This window comes from Podarcis pityusensis, assembly GCF_964106645.2.
Source record: "Podarcis pityusensis genome assembly, chromosome: 4".
NCBI classification, from domain to species: Eukaryota; Metazoa; Chordata; class Lepidosauria; order Squamata; family Lacertidae; genus Podarcis; species Podarcis pityusensis.
The window spans coordinates 22090384-22102898 of record NC_138027.1 but is presented as its reverse complement, the minus strand read 5'-3'; the positions used below and the strand labels follow the sequence as shown (position 1 = coordinate 22102898).

Here is a 12515-nt window from a genome sequence, read left to right as displayed (position 1 = left end):
GGGTCCCTACTATGGAGTTTCTGAGGGCAGGACTTGTAGTGCACATCTTGTAAGTCAGAGAACTTCTGTTATAAGGAAGCCTGCCAATGAGGGAAAGGTGAATCTGTACGTGTCGTGAAATAAATGACACTGAACAGCTTCACCATTTCCTCTCCGTAATGGAGCAAGAGTTTCCTTCGGGCTTTCTTGATGTTATAATTTATGTTGCTATGCATTCCTTTTTTTAGTCTCATTCTAACAGAATGTCAAAGTAGGAAATATCAAAAGGGAGATCTGTGAGCTGCATCCTATGCTCTCTGTACACTGGCACAAGGACTTCTGCGCTAGCGGGAGGGCGGGTGAATTTTAACGATGTGCAAAACAGGGATCCGAGGCAATGGCTGTGCTAGCAGAAAACCATTGCACAAGAGATTGTCCAATCTGTCGTGCAACGGAATTGCCAGCAACCGGTTTATCCATTCTGCCATATGATGTGCTGCTGGTGCAAAACATTTCATCACAACAGAACAAAGTATACCATTAAGTGACTTGTGACTTAGCACTACTTTGGATGTAACTCAATGTGTGCGACTTACATGCAAAGACTATCTGATAACATGCAGGTGAACATTGTCAGTGACTTAAGAGCAATAGGGGTTTTGCCTTCTTTGTTGCACCCCACAGTTGTGGAACTCCCTGCTGCTATTTGGAAGATGCTAGTAAAAGTTTTTATTCACGACTGCTTTCAGAGAGGGCGTGTACATATGTTACAGTGGCGTAGGCACAAAAGTAACGGGAAATCCAAACAGAACTTCAAATTGATGAACTGCAAATCTCTGTTAGAAAAAAGAAGCAGGTAGATAAGATCTTGGATAAAATAAAAGAATTAGAGAAGAAATTAAGAGTGAATCCGAAGTCACAGCCAACTCTGAGAGAAATTAAACTTTATCAAACACAATATTCTAAATTGATAAATCAGGAAATTGAATGGAAGGTTAAATTAATGAAACAAAAAACGTTTGAGTCGGCGAATAAATGTGGAAAACTGCTAGCTTGGCAGTTGAAGAGAAGACAAAGATTAAATACTGTTACAAACTTAGAGGTTGATGGAAAAAACATCCAGAATCCAGTGGACATTAGAAAGTGTTTCCAGAGATACTTCAAAAAACTATACACCCAAGGGCCGCAAGATGAGGTTGAGGTTAAACAATTTTTGGCAAAAAACGGACTATCTAAATTGTCACAAGAAAATAGGACAACCCTGAATTCTAAAATAACACGACAGGAGATCGAACAAGCTATCCAGAACATGCAACTTGGCAAATCTCCAGGACCAGATGGGCTGACCTCCAAGTACTATAAGACATTGAAAGACTATTTGATACAACCTTTGATGGAGGTCAGCAATGAAATTATGGAGGGGAGGAGGGCACCGGAGTCGTGGAAGGAAGCGTTTATCACATTAATACCAAAGTCGGAAGCTGAAAAGACACAACTTAAGAACTACCGTCCCATCTCTCTTTTAAATGTGGATTACAAAATATTTGCAGACATTTTGGCAAATAGATTTAAAAAAGTTTTAAATGAAGTAATTCATAAGGACCAGGCTGGCTTTCTCCCAGGAAGACATCTGTTTGCCAATACAAGGAACATTATTGACATTTTGGAACTTTTGCAAACAGACATAAACACAAAAGCAGTTTTAATTTTTATAGATGCGGAGAAGGCCTTTGACAATATCTCCTGGAAATTTATGATGGGAAATTTGAAAGAGATGGGAGTGGGACGGGGTTTTGAGAATGGGATTGAGGCGATATATTCAGAACAGAAAGCTAAACTGATAGTTAATAATGTGGTTACAGAAGAGTTTAAAATTGAAAAAGGGACACGACAAGGTTGCCCTATCTCCCCTTTGTTATTTATTTCGGTTCTGGAAGTGCTATTGAACATGATTAGAAGGGATCGGTTGGTGGAAGGAATTCAGGTCGGTCAGAAACAATATAAATTAAAAGCTTTCGCAGATGACCTGGTTTTGACCTTGCAGAAGCCAGAGCCCAGTACGAAAAGAGTATTACAATTGATTAATGACTTTGGTCGGGTGGCTGGATTTAAATTAAATAAACAGAAAACTAAGGTTTTGGGGAAAAACTTGACTAATACAGAGTCAGAACGGTTTCAGAATGAGACGGAACTTAATGTGGTTAAAAAAGTAAAATACCTAGGGGTAAACATAACAGCAAAAAATCTAAGTCTATTTAAGGACAATTATGAAAAATGTTGGACAGAAATTAAGAGAGACTTAGATAGTTGGTCAAAATTGAAACTTTCTTTGTTAGGCCGAATTGCTGCTATCAAGATGAATGTATTGCCAAGGATGTTGTTCTTATTTCAAACACTTCAGGTTTTGGACAAAACGGAGTGCTTTCAGAAGTGGCAGAGAGACATTTCTAAGTTTGTCTGGCAGGGCAAAAAGCCCAGAATTAAGTTCAAGATATTAACCGATGCAAAACAAAGAGGGGGCTTTGCCCTGCCAGACTTAAAGTTGTATTATGAAGCCGCAGCGTTCTGCTGGCTAAAAGACTGGCTACTTCTTGAAGACACTGATGTGTTAGATTTGGAAGGGTTCAACAATACCTTTGGATGGCATGCATATTTATGGTATGACAAGGTTAAAGCAAATAAGGCCTTTAAGAACCATATTGTCAGAAAATCATTGTTTAATGTCTGGACAAAATATAAAGACTTGCTGGAAAATAAAACACCAAGGTGGCTTTCACCTTTGGAAGCCAAGGCCCGAAAAAGACCCAATATGGAGGCTAAATGGCCAAAATATTGGGAAATACTAGAAAAGGATGGAGACAATTGGAAATTGCAGAATCTGGAGAAAATGAAAGACAAAGTGCGAGATTGGTTACATTACGCTCAGATTAAAGAAGTTTTTAAAAATGATAAGAAACTAGGGTTCCAGGTGGAGAAATCGAAATTAGAAACAGAATTGTTAGAACCAAAGATTAAGGTACTTTCAAGGATGTATAACTTGCTGTTGAAATGGAATACACAAGACGAAACGGTTAAATCGGCTATGATAAGGTGGGCACAGGATATTGGGCATAATATCATGTTTGAGGACTGGGAGAGGTTGTGGAGTAATGGATTGAAATTTACTGCATGTAACGCCCTGAAAGAAAATGTAATGAAAATGATTTATAGATGGTATATGACCCCAGTCAAACTTGCTAAAATTTACCACCTGTCTGATAATAAGTGTTGGAAATGCAAAGAGTGTGACGGAACGTTCTTCCACCTCTGGTGGACTTGCCCTAAAGTGAAGGCGTTCTGGGAAACGATTTATAATGAACTGAAAAAGGTATTTAAATATACCTTCACTAAGAAACCAGAGGCTTTCCTTTTGGGTATTGTCGGCCAAGGGGTGGCAAAGAAGGACCAGACATTTTTTATGTATGCAACAACAGCAGCAAGGATACTTCTCGCAAAACACTGGAAAACTCAAGATCTACCCACACTGGAAGAATGGCAGATACAACTGATAGACTACATGGAACTGGCTGAAATGACCGGCAGAATCCGTGACCTGGGAGAAGAGAGGATTGAGGAGGACTGGAAGAAATTTAAGAACTATTTACAAAAGTATTGCAATTTGAGTGAATGTTAAATAAGATGCTAGATCAAAATAACTGAGCACCACTAAATTTAGAAGTTTTTAAGAAAATAAGTAAGACTGTGAAATTTAGCTTCTTCTGAGAATTATAAGATTAGGAAATATAGAAGGGATATAAGAATTTAAATAAGAGGATAAATTGCTGACAAAATGTTTTAACGATGAAAATGGGAGCGGGAGATGTGAGGAAGTCCAAAGAAAATGTGAAAATATGTTAAGATCAATGTTACATTGTTTATCATGTTTATTTTTATTGTAAAATTTAATAAATTGCTTTAAAAAAAAATAGAAAAAAGAAGCAGGTAGACTTTCCTCCCAGACACAGTTTGCATTTAGGGGAACAGAAAGTTTTTGTGCTGGGCTAAACCCCCAGATCCAATGGGGCTCCATTTCCTGGCCTAACTCCAAAAGCACTTGTGATGGATTGGTTTGGGGCTCTTCCAAAACTTTATGCAGCAGAATCAAGAAGTTCTGCCTCTCCCTAACTGTGAAGCAGCTGGGAATAGCATGAATGTGGTTCCAACCAAATCCAGTATTTTTAGCACAGGGGGACATTTCATCATGCAAAGGCGTTTTGGAGCTATCAGGAAAGTATTAAAATTTCAGTTCACCTGTTGGGGAGGGATGCTTGGGTCCACTGTTATGCGACCACATCATGGTATGACACTCAATCACTAAGGATTCTGCACTTGAAAAGACTGTAAAAGGGCAGACATGCACCCATGTCTATTGACCTTCCTTCCCAACATTTTGAGCACGCTTGGGATAAAAACATGGCCAATTGTACCATACAACCCAGAGAGGCAGTGAGGTTTTTGTTTTCGTTTGAATGCAATCCTTTTATCCTGCCTACTGATCTCTCCCCTTTCTTCTTCTTTCAGAAAGATCTGTGAATAAATTATAATGTCACCTGCTAAAAGGGAAAGCACTCAAAAGCAACTTTCCTGTTGGATATCATGAGTGCTCGCTGCAAAACTACGCGAGCCCCAGCCGGCGAAAGCCTCTTTCATCAAGATTGCTTTTGACTGCCTGGTTCCTGCTGCTGTCCCTGAATTTAGCTGCAATTACTACTGACAGCAGTGGCACCTGCTTGAGGACAACGAGGAGGAGAAGAGAAAGAATGGCTAACAGCAAACTGATTTCATTAATGCCTTGGCAGGCAAGCTTGGCTTCTAACACTCCCTGAAGATGCCTTTGATGTTCCTTATGTTGTACCAAGACGGGAGGTGGGGAGAGGGGTAGAAAAGCAAAAAAGGAAAGGCAAAAGCAAGAGGGAAAGCTGCCTTCCCCTATTCCCTAATTTGACAGCGACCTTAAGTTGAGAACAACCATGTACATCAGTGCTCACTTTTGCTCTCTTCGGACACGCAGTCTAATTAACAGCTGGTTCCATAGATTTACTCAGCATCTGCAGACATCCCTGATTGAGCCAGCCATCCAATTCTTTAAGTGCCCGGAATGTGATTTGCAATTACTTGGCAGGGTGAAAGGTTAAATAGGTTTGGCCTTTGGTCTGAAGCAGCCTTCCCCAACTTGATGCCCTCCAGAGGCTGCTGTGTTTACCTCATCCTGCATGGCCAATAGTTAGAGTCTGGGGGTGCGATTCAATTTAGTTTGCCAAATGGATCAAATTCGCAGTTTCTGGAACGGTACGAGAACCAAAACAAGGCAATCCTCCGAAATTCACAGTCATTCGAAACTTGCTGTGCGTTTCTCCAACCAAAGAACTGAAAAGGTGCAAAATGCCATCACCTTGACGCTTGTAGGGGTGAGGCAGTAGGAACAGCTTACCCTAATATCAAACCACTTGCCCTGGTTGCTGGTGCATTTTCAGGGGCCCAATTTATAGTACTAATGTCTTTACCTTTAAATCCTTAAATTGGGGTGGGGAATGCCTGGCCCGAATTTGGTCCACCAGCCTCCCAGTCCAGCCACGCCCACCTGCCCCAGATCCCAGCATCATATATGACATCAGGTGAGGGGCAGGTAAAGCTGGGGGTGTGGATGAAAGGGGCTTTGCAGGCACCACCAGCAAAGGCACATTCATCAGGACCAACTCTTCGGATGAATATACATGACCAGGAGCCACACAGAAGCTGTTTCAAAAGCTTGTTATGCTGCATGGACTGGTGGTTTCACCTGTGGCCTAGTCTAGCATTACCATCCTGACCATGGGTAGGCAAACTAAGGCCAAGGGGCGGGATCTGCCCCAATCACCTTCTCAATCTGGCCTGCGGACAGTCCAGGAATCAGCGTGTTTTTACATGAGTAGAATGTGTGTTTTTATTTAAAATGCATATCTGGGTTATTTGTGGGACATAGGAATTCATTCATCCCCCCCCCCCAAAAATACAGTCCAGCCCCCCACAAGGTCTGAGGGACAGTGGACCGGCCCCCTGCTGAAAAAGTTTGTTAACCCCTGATTCTGACACTTCTAGATTATGTTTAAGACAAGGAAAAGCAGCTCTGGAAGGTGAGAATTAAAAGTGGCAGTGGAAGGTATGTTTAAGTATTTTACCACATGTGTTGGAAACCTCCAGGCGCTGCTAACCTAAAACTCCCATCATCCTGGATCATCGGCCATGTTTGTTAAGGCCGATGGGAGTTGCAGTTCAGAAACACCTGGGGGACCAAAGGTGTCCTGACTGTTTCTTTTACCTCAGCATAAAAATGTAAGAGGAGCCTGCTGGATCAGGCCAATGACCCATCTAGTCCGGCATTCTGTTCTCACAGTGGCTGACCAGTTGCCTGTGGGAAACCAGCAAGCAGGATTCGAACGCACGAGCACTCTCCCCCTCCTGTGGTTTCCAGCAACTTAGGATTCCAAACATCACTTTTCCAGTGATGCCCCTCGAAGCTCCTTAAGTGCCTCCCCCCACCCAAAATAGTTTCAAAATGGCACCTGATGCCAGAGAAGGAGAGATGAAAGCATTGGGTTTACTGTGTGGCTGGAAGCCGAGGAGGTGACTCTGGCAGAAATCAGGATGAAGATGGATGTGGCAGGCAGTGGGTTAAGGCACCATTCACTGGCAGCACACCGTAGGTCCAGATGTATTTTTAAAATACAAAATGTGCCTCCAATGTACACTCACACAACTGCTTCAGAGATGAATCCTGCCTCTGTTGCATCATGGTAGGAGAATTCAACCTCTGCCAAAGCACAAGGAGGAAGCTAAAAGAGGTCCTTTTGGCGCAATCAAGAAAAGAGCAGATCCTTCATCCTGGCAAGATGCTTAACTAGGAGGGGGCGTGTTTTTAAAAAAATGCAAGGTTAAAAAATATGCTAAAGAGGGGGAGATCTAGAGGAAGATAAAAGATGAAAACAGAAAAAAAACAGCAAGGAAAGGTAAGGTGTAAATTGAGTCATTCTGCTTCCTGATGTGCATTTTCAAGAGTGTTTGTCAACAGAAGTAATGTGGGATTTTTTTTTATTGCTGCTTATTAAAAAAAAATAATTTGCAGCTGAATTCCTTGGCTTTGTTTGCAATTAAATCAACAGAATTCAGAGCCAACAAACAGAGACATCTGTCTTCCTGTTTTCTGATCAAAGAGATGTCAGAAGGAAATTAATAGCAGCTCCTGGAATGAGTTGTAGGCATTATTGACCTGATCATATTTTATTCTGCCCGTTCCTAAGAGACAAGAAAAGCCCTGCTTGGGCCCCCTGAGTTGAACAAAACAGGACCAAGTGATGAGCTGTGGCAAGGAGTCACCAACCCTCTTCCTCATAAAGTCCATGTATACAAATGTTTGTACCGTGATGCCTTTACACATATACAGGTAGATCTCCTCAGACACAGGGATTGAGTTCCCGGCTATCGCATGTAGAAGCAAAATCATACAAGGCCAGAACGGCCACACACAACCATCTCCACCTGTCCGAAGCTGGTGCAGAGTGGTCCCTGCCCCCGCCACACAAGGAGGTGGTCTTTTTAAGCCCCCCCCCCCATGAGAGATGTCAGATGGCCCTTCCGGGGTTTGTTTTTTCCTGCTCTCCCACCCCTTTGTATTTATTTTCTGAGTTTTCAGACACAATATTTTCCCAGCCCAACTTGGAGTGGCCAGGACTCGAACTCAAGACTTCCAGCTCTATCACTGAGCCACAGTTCTCCCCGACCTCAATATTATTTATTAACTGCCTTCCACACATGTCTCAAGGTACAAAATCAAGCAAAACAGCTAAAACACGGTTTAAACCAATACCAAAAAAAAAAGTCAGCTGAATTTAAAAACAATATGAAGTGAACACACATGACAGAGAGACCTATTCATCCAATGACTGCCATTACAGTATTTAGTTTGTTACAGAGCAGAGGGGCATGAAAGATTAAGCTCAAGGGCCTTATCAAACCCTTTCCTAGATTCCAGTGCAGCTCACAGCACTTCTTCCACACGAATGACTGAACTATCTTCAGGGCTAGCTGTAATTATTTTCTCAGTGTCAATATCCTTCCAATTACTTGATAAACCAGAAACAATACAAAGCAGAATGAATTGCTGTGCAAGTGAAAAAAATAGATAAATAAGCCCCCCCCCCCCTTTAAAACTCGTGGACAACTTGTGGGCGAGAAATTTGGCCATCCCAGTTGATTCGAGTTTGGCACCCGTACGACCTATTCCCCTCACAGAGCCATAATTCACACAATTTCATGAAAGGGATTGGCTGTTAGCACCCTCTGCAAACCATAGCTCTCTGAGGGGAATAGGAGTCTCCCAACATCTGTCAGCACTCTCAACGAACTGTAGTTCCCAGGACCCTTTCACCATGGTTTTTTAAAGAGACATGGTGCTACTTTTAATGTAGATCCAGACTTCATAAGGCAAAGGTAAATGGACCCCCGACCATTAGGTCCATTCGCAGATGACTCTAGGTCTGCGGCGCTCATCTCACTTTATTGGCCGATGGAGCCGGCGTACAGCTTCCGGGTCATGTGGCTAGCATGACTAAGCCGCTTCTGGCGAACCAGAGCAGCACACGGAAACGCCGTTTACCTTCCCGCCAGAGTGGCACCTATTTATCTACTTGCACTTTGACATGTTTTCGAACTGTTAGGTTGGCAGGAGCTGGGACCGAGCAACGGGAGCTCACCCCGTCGCGGGGATTCGAACCACCGACCTTCTGATCGGCGAGCCCTAGGCTCTGTGGTTTAACCCACATCGCCACCCGCTGTGTATGTATCATGCTGTGTATTAAAGAGCATTCCAAGGGCCCCCAAAGCACAGCACCAAGCCAGAGATGAGACCCTTCCCCAAGTTCTCCGTCAGCACTCAGGGAAGGAACAAGGCTAACGAGGGAAACTTTTAATGGTTAATAGATTATTGTATTTTAATATTCTGCTGGAAGCCGCCCACAGGGGAAACCCAGCCAGATAGGCGGGGTATAAATAATAAATGGTTATTATTATTATTATAACGACAACAAATAGTGGCTACCCAAAACCTGTGAACTTCTCATGGAAGTTCTTCCTATACAGCTGTTAAATGGCAACGCTCCTCAACACATACCCAAAAAAGAAGAGGAAATGGCAGAAGCAGCAGAGTCCAAGAAAATCCTCCTTCAGTGCTTGTGTTGATGTTCTGCAAAATCTGGCGCGCGGTGTCCAGGACCGCAAGACTCAGGCTACAGTAAGTTGGTAAAGTGAGCCACAATGATGGTATCTCAACTCAAGGGGTGACGTCTCTCGTCCATTGCTGAGTTCCTTCGGCAGAAAGCATTAATTATTTAGCAGCGTCTGTTTCACTACAGACTCCTGGCATCCGAAAGACAGCCAGTGGAAAACTTACAAAGCTTTTATTTTGTCATGGTGTTTATACCACACCTTTCCTCCAAGATGCTCAAGGAGGCATACATGTTTTTCCCTTCCCACAATGACCCTGAGAGGTAGGTGAGGCAGAGCTGAGAGAGACCACGCAGCTTGAGGGTGGAATTTGAACCCTGGTCTCCCACATCCTGGTCCAGCCCTCTACCCTTACAATGACTCTTCTGTTACGACAGCTAATTTTTAAGAAACCAGAGTGAGTGCTGTGGGCTTTGCAGATAAGGAGCTAGCACTGGGATACGGAACAGGTAGCACCACAAATCACTGGGAATACAGGAACAGGGATGCACAGCTTTTGGCTGGTCTTTGTATCTGGCCAAAATTTGCAACCACCACTAATGCCGCCTCAGAGAAGGTGCTGGGCCTTGCCTCTGATGTTGGCCTGAATTTCAGAGGCAATCAGAACCAGCCAGCCTACAAAGACTCACACTGCACATTTCTCACTTCAATCTGGGGCAGGTGCTTTCCAGAATGAAATAAATATTACCCTTGACATTTGGGGATTCCTCTAACAAAGACACACAATTTATTTGTATCTATGTTACAAGCCCACCTTTCCCTCCAGGGAGTTCTAGACAGTATGTACAGAGTGGGCCGCAGGTGGCCCTCTATTTAATTTTGTGAAAGGGGGGTGGGGAGATGCCGGGTGTGTAAAAAAAGAGATGGAGAGGGAAAAGGAGGTGGTGACAAGACAGAAAAAGGGGGACAGGCTCCACTCTCTCTGGGCTCCATCAGTTATTTGGTCCTGGGCAGATTCTGCCTGATGGAATGTGGCCTTTCACCAAAACAATACACCCACTCCTGACACATACGGTTTGCCCCATTTTATTTTCACAACAACACTGTGATGTAAGTTAGGCTGAGAGATAGGAACTGGCACTGCATCCCAAACCCTGGCTGGGTAGCGACGCATCTTAAGGGAGTGGCAGAGCCACTGCTTCCTCCACAGTGCAGCCACACATGGCAGGTAAAAGGTAAAGGTAAAGGACCCCTGGACGGTTAAGTCCAGTCAAAGGTGACTTTGGGGTTGTGGTGCCTCATCTCACTTTCAGGCCAAGGGAGCCAGCATTTGTCCACAGACAGCTTTCTGGGTCATGTGGCCAACATGACTAACCTGCTTCTGGGGCAACGGAACACTGTGACGGAAACCAGAGGGCACGGAAACGCTGTTTACGTTCCTGCCGCAGTGGTACCTATTTATCTGCTTGCCCTGGTATGCTTGCGAACTGCTAGGTTGGCAGGAGCTGGGACAGAGCAACGGGAGCTCACCCCGTCGCGGGGATTTGAACCGCCAACCTTCTGATCAGCAAGCTCAAGAGGCTCAGTGGTTTAGACCACAGCGCCACCCACATCCAACCACAGCGCAAGAGTGGGAGTAGGCAAACCGCTGTGCCAGCCTGGCACAGTGATAGGGCCCGATGCTGTGACATGATGGCAGCAGGGCCAGCGCCCCCAACTTGACTCAATCCCTCCCAAGAATGCCTTCTCCTCCCAGGCCTTGCTGCAAGCTACTGCTGGCAGGAATGCTGCAAGCAGCAACTGCACTCACCTGCACCTTTGGCAGGTGGAATGACGAGCTCTGCCAGTGGAGGCCTAGCAGGGCTGGGCAGAGGGATATCTCTCTGCCCGATCTAAACCCACCACCAGAGGAACAACCGCAGCTTAATCCAGGGTCAGCTAGTGATCTTGATGGTCGAGTGGGGGTTTAAACCTGGATTTTGCCACTATGCCACACTTGCTCTTAAATCACTTCCGATATCCCCTTTATATCACCTGAGGGAAGTGGACCCTGTTCTGGCAAAACAAATCTCTGGAACTCCAGTTCGGTGCTGAGCTTCCCTCCCACTGCTTCCCTCCGGAAAATCATTCCCCATCGCCAATCCATCACCAACCTTTTGACAAGAGACCCAGATTCCACCACCAAATATGCAGTTCCGGCCTCAAATCTACAGGCTTGCTCGAGCACTTGGCAAGCTAAGTGTGCTGCAGGGTCTATATATTATATACACAGCAAGCAAAGCTACTTGCTATGCTCACTAACAACTCATGGCTCTGCAAAAAGCAGGAACGACGCCAAGAAGCAGATTTTAGATTACCTGTTTTAAGACATCAGCTACCATCTGGAGTTATGTGTATATTCACACTCCCACTGCTGGGACTATCACCAGCAATGTGTGTGTGTGTGTGTGTGTGTGTAAAAATGAAAAGGAAAGTATAATCAGCCTATGTAGCACCACCTTGGCGTTTTGTAACAGGAATGTGGCTTAGCTGCCTAGTTCTATTACATCTGCCAGCACCAATAGGTTAGGATCCCCAGGCAAAGGCAACATAGAAAATATATTTTGTCATTCAACAGACATTACAGCTCAGAGGAATACTTTAGTTGGGTGCATCATTATTTAATGCAGCTTTTATCCTATAGAGCCTGATGACTGCCTAAGCTAAATTAAACACACATTAAAATGTCAAAATCCTTTGATGACATTCTAGACTGTGTGGCTAGCAATCTAGCCCCCATCAACGCAACCCTCACAGCATGCTTCCAGAATATTTTCTGCAAAAGGGTATGTTTGCAGTTATTACCATCAAGTGGGCAACAAACAAATGCAGGTTTCTGAAATACGATTACAAACAAACGCAAAAGGTTTACAACCAATCTGGATGCAGAGTTTTATAGAAACGAAGTAAAATAGGAAACCACAGGTCAAAGAAGTTGCAGAATGTGTTTCGATTTAAAAACGTGCAAAGTTGTATTTTCAGCACCATGTAAGTATACAAAGCTATAACATGAGGGGAAAAACACCACATAGTTTGGAGATTTAAGCTGATCACAGCTTCAGAAATTTACTCTCGAAATATTAAAAGGTTATCAGGCTAGGAGATTTCATCTTCCTGTAGTGTTGCTTACACGACAGGAGTTATTTATCACTGCGTAGTAGAATGAGAAGGAGGCAGGAGACACTGCTCATATATTTATTGCAAGCAGCAGATTTTTGCTTCTGATGGAATCAGGCCATAGCTAAGTGACACTGCAGCCA

At 43.9% G+C, this 12515-nt stretch overlaps 2 protein-coding genes across 8 annotated transcripts in view; one reads left to right on the top strand and one right to left on the bottom strand.

Moving 5' to 3' along the window:
* Positions 1 to 12515, top strand: part of ALKBH8 (alkB homolog 8, tRNA methyltransferase) — a 229924-nt gene that overhangs the window by 141796 nt on the left and 75613 nt on the right. The window lies entirely within an intron of this gene.
* ELMOD1 (ELMO domain containing 1) overlaps positions 1 to 12515 on the bottom strand; it is a 48761-nt gene that overhangs the window by 33416 nt on the left and 2830 nt on the right. The gene's annotated exons all lie outside the window — the stretch shown is intronic.